A 5,085-nucleotide genomic window follows, 5' to 3' on the forward strand; every position below is an offset into this window, starting at 1 on the left:
AAGCCACAGCTGCAAAATAAATGGTTCAAATGGCTCTGAGCACTATGGGACTCAACTGCTGTGGTCATAAGTCCCCTAGAACTTAGAACTACTTAAACCTAACTAACCTAAGGCCAGCACACAACACCCAGCCATCACGAGGCAGAGAAAACCCTGACCCCGCCGGGAATCGAACCCGGGAACCCGGGCGTGGGAAGCGAGAACGCTACCGCACGACCACGAAATGCGGGCACAGCTGCAAAATACTAACGCGATTTCTTTACAGACGAATGGAAAAACTGGTAGAAGCCGACCTCGGGGAAGATCAGTTTGGATTCTGTAGAAATGCTGGAACACTTGAGGCAATACTGACCCTACTACTTATTTTAGAAGAAGGATTAAGGAAAGGCAAGCCTACGTTTCTAGCATTTGTAGAGTTAGGGAAAGCTTTTGACAAAGTTGACTGGAATACTCTTTCTAATTCTGAAGGTGGCATGGGTAAAATACAGGGAGCGAAAGGCTATTTACAATTTGTACAGGCCGGCCGCGGTGGTCTCGCGGTTCTAGGCGCGCAGTCCGGAACCGTGCGACTGCTACGGTCGCAGGTTCGAATCCTGCCTTGGGCATGGATGTGTGTGATGTCCTTAGGTTAGTTAGGTTTAAGTAGTTCTAAGTTCTGGGGGACTGATGACCACAGCTGTTAAGTCCCATAGTGCTCAGAGCCATTGAATTTGTACAGAAACCAGATGGCAGTTATAAGAATCGAGGGGCACGAAAGGGAAGCAGTGGTTGGGAAGGGAGTGAGACAGGGTTGTAGCCTGTCCCCGATGTTATTCAATCTGTATATTGAGGAAGCAGTAAAGGAAACAAAAGAAAAGTTCGGAGTAGGCATTAAAATCCATGGAGAAGAAATAAAAACATTAAAGGTTCACCGATGACATTGTAATTCTGTCAGAGACAGCAAAGGAATTGGAAGAGCAGTTGAACGGAATGGACAGTGTCTTGAAATGAGAGTATAAGATGAGCACCAACAAAAGCAAAGCGAGGATAATGGAATTTAGTCGAATTAAGTCGGGTGATGCTGAGGGAATTAGATCAGGAAATGAGACACTTAAAGTAGTAAAGGAGTTTTGCTATTTGGGGAGCAAAACTACTGAAGATGGTCGAAGTAGAGAGGGTATAAAATGTAGACTGGCAATGGCAAGGAAAGCGTTTGTGAAGAAGAGAAATTTGTTAACATCGAGTAAGTGCTAGGCAGTCGTTTCTGAAAGTATTTGTATAGAGAGTAGCCATGTATGGAATTGAAACATGGACGATAAATAGTTTAGACAAGAAGAGAATAGAAGCTTTCGAAATGTGGTGTTACAGAAGAATGCTGAAGATTAATTGTGTAGATCACATAACTAATGAGGAGGTACTGCGCCGGCCGAAGTGGCCGTGCGGTTAAAGGCGCTGCAGTCTGGAACCGCAAGACCGCTACGGTCGCAGGTTCGAATCCTGCCTCGGGCATGGATGTTTGTGATGTCCTTAGGTTAGTTAGGTTTAACTAGTTCTAAGTTCTAGGGGATTAATGACCTCAGCAGTTGAGTCCCATAGTGCTCAGAGCCATTTGAGGAGGTACTGAATAGAATTGGAGAGAAGAGGAGTTTGTGGCGCAACTTGACTAGAAGAAGGGATCGGTTGGTAGGACATGTTCTGAGGCATCAAGGGATCACCAATTTAGTACTGGAGGGCAGCGTGGAGGGTAAAAATCGTAGAGGGAGACCAAGAGGTTGTAGCATGGAGAGCTGCATCAAACCAGTCTCAGGACTGAAAACAACAACAACAACAACAACAATATAAAGGAAGACTGCGTATTCCTCGTACTGTACTGACCTACCTCGATAGAAAGGGTATTCAACTGTTGTCGCTGCCAGCACTTTCTCCAAATCTCTTATCCACTTTAAACATCAATTAATGGTCTGGCATGACATCACGTACCAAGCGCTACAGTTGTGTATCAGTGTGGAATGCCATATCCGAATGTGGCATCCAAGTTTAGTTTGACTCGATGACCTATCAGTAAGAGCTGTGCTAACCGCCAGAAGTGGCAGTTGTGTTTGCTAAACTTTGCAGGCTGTTCACTCCCAAATAACCTAAAACTACACACACGTATTATTCTTGCTATATTCCATACGTAATATAATTAGTAATGCAACATTTTTTTGCTGAAAGCGGTTGTTTATATTCAGAATTCCAATACGCCGTATTATTCCCCACTCTTTTTGCTACAAAATCCTGTGTTTCACTGTACAATGTGATAGCCTTACGCACCTTAATGGGAGAGTCTTTACGCCCGCATGGTCCCATGCTAGTATAAAACTTCCTGGCAGATTGAAACTGTGTGCTGGACCCAGACTCAAACTCGAGACCTTTCCCTTTCTCCGACAACTGCTGGTAGAGCATTTGCTGTCGAAAGGCTAAGGTCCCGAGTTCGTGTCTCGATCTGACACACAGCCTTAATCTCCCGGAAAGTTTCATATCAGCGCACATTGCGGTGCAGAGTGAAAATTTTATCTGGATTACCGCTCTTCCGTTCGACGTCGGGGCCAACATCTTGCTGCATCAGTAATCCCCCTATCGTTCACGTGCTGCTTCCTGCAAAATCCATCCTTCGTTGGTTCAAAGATATGGAAGTCGAAAGGTGAAGCCGGCCGGTGTGGCCGAGCGGTTCTAGGCGCTTCAGTCTGGAACCGCGCGACCGCTACGGTCGCAGGTTCCAATCCTGCCTCGGGCATGGATGTGTGTGATATCCTTAGGTTATTTAGGTTTAAGTACACTCCTGGAAATTGAAATAAGAACACCGTGAATTCATTATCCCAGGAAGGGGAAACTTTATTGACACATTCCTGGGGTCAGATACATCACATGATCACACTGACAGAACCACAGGCACATAGACACAGGCAACAGAGCATGCACAATGTCGGCACTAGTACAGTGTATATCCACCTTTCGCAGCAATGCAGGCTGCTATTCTCCCATGGAGACGATCGTAGAGATGCTGGATGGAGTCCTGTGGAACGGCTTGCCATGCCATTTCCACCTGGCGCCTCAGTTGGACCAGCGTTCGTGGTGGACGTGCAGACCGCGTGAGACGACGCTTCATCCAGTCCCAAACATGCTCAATGGGGGACAGATCCGGAGATCTTGCTGGCCAGGGTAGTTGACTTACACCTTCTAGAGCACGTTGGGTGGCACGGGATACATGCGGACGTGCATTGTCCTGTTGGAACAGCAAGTTCCCTTGCCGGTCTAGGAATGGTAGAACGATGGGTTCGATGACGGTTTGGATGTACCGTGCACTATTCAGTGTCCCCTCGACGATCACCAGTGGTGTACGGCCAGTGTAGGAGATCGCTCCCCACACCATGATGCCGGGTGTTGGCCCTGTGTGCCTCGGTCGTATGCAGTCCTGATTGTGGCGCTCACCTGCACGGCGCCAAACACGCATACGACCATCATTGGCACCAAGGCAGAAGCGACTCTCATCGCTGAAGACGACACGTCTCCATTCGTCCCTCCGTTCACGCCTGTCGCAACACCACTGGAGGCGGGCTGCACGATGTTGGGGCGTGAGCGGAAGACGGCCTAACGGTGTGCGGGACCGTAGCCCAGCTTCATGGAGACGGTTGCGAATGGTCCTCGCCGATACCCCAGGAGCAACAGTGTCCCTAATTTGCTGGGAAGTGGCGGTGCGGTCCCCTACGGCACTGCGTAGGATCCTACGGTCTTGGCGTGCATCCGTGCGTCGCTGCGGTCAGGTCCCAGGTCGACGGGCACGTGCACCTTCCGCTGACCACTGGCGACAACATCGATGTACTGTGGAGACCTCACGCCCCACGTGTTGAGCAATTCGGCGGTACGTCCACCCGGCCTCCCGCATGCCCACTATACGCCCTCGCTCAAAGTCCGTCAACTGCACATACGGTTCACGTCCACGCTGTCGCGGCATGCTACCAGTGTTAAAGACTGCGATGGAGCTCCGTATGCCACGGCAAACTGGCTGACACTGACGGCGGCGGTGCACAAATGCTGCGCAGCTAGCGCCATTCGACGGCCAACACCGCGGTTCCTGGTGTGTCCGCTGTGCCGTGCGTGTGATCATTGCTTGTACAGCCCTCTCGCAGTGTCCGGAGCAAGTATGGTGGGTCTGACACACCGGTGTCAATGTGTTCTTTTTTCCATTTCCAGGAGTGTAGTTCTAGGTTCTAGGGGACTGATGACCTCAAGATGTTAAGTCTCATAGTGCTCAGAACCGTTTGATTTCGGAAGGTGAGAGATCAGGGCTCTAGGTTAGGTGAGCAAGAACAGTCGAATCAAGTCCTGTGAGTTCCTATCAGGTGCGCAGACTTGTTGGTGGTCTTGCGTTGACATGAAGAAGGAGAAGTTCACGCGCATCACCTGGAATGAAAGTGTCCGCACATTCCAACATCGCAGGAGTGACAGCTGTGTGCGTCCAACCAGCACTCCGGAGATCGAACACTTCTGCACGAACTTACTGCGATGACGACAGACGCATCGCCCAACGACTCACCTTATTTTTTTCACTGCAAGCGGCAATGAATACCTGGGATGATCTGGTTTTCCTCCAAAAGAAACTCAGTGACAGCTCTCCGTTTGGAATGCACCTCCGTTGCAGTCGCTATTTTGAAGGCTACATAAGCGCCGCCAGGTATCGGAACCTCATCAAGCTATAGGGGCTGAAGTGGGAGTATTCCTCTATGTCCCACAACAAATTTCGCATTTTTTTCAACAGAAATTGGCCGACGAAAAAAAGTGTTGCATTACTTATGGAATGCTCCCTCGTATATCCACAGAATAAGTAAAATTTCGTTATTTGCTAACTTATCATTAGTTTCAATTTGAATGGCCTGCAGCGTGATACGAAAATTTCGAATCCAGGGCACATTGTACTCTGCAGTACCAGGCATGTCACGATCTTCGAAGAACAGTAACAGAAGTTCTGAACAGAGAAAAAGGCGATGTGCAGAGGAGAGAGCAGAAAAGAGAGCAGACAGTCCGGAGTCGGCGGTGACGCATTCGGAACACGCTTCGGAGTTACGA

This window comes from Schistocerca nitens, chromosome 6, assembly GCF_023898315.1.
Source record: "Schistocerca nitens isolate TAMUIC-IGC-003100 chromosome 6, iqSchNite1.1, whole genome shotgun sequence".
Classification (NCBI taxonomy): Eukaryota; Metazoa; Arthropoda; class Insecta; order Orthoptera; family Acrididae; genus Schistocerca; species Schistocerca nitens.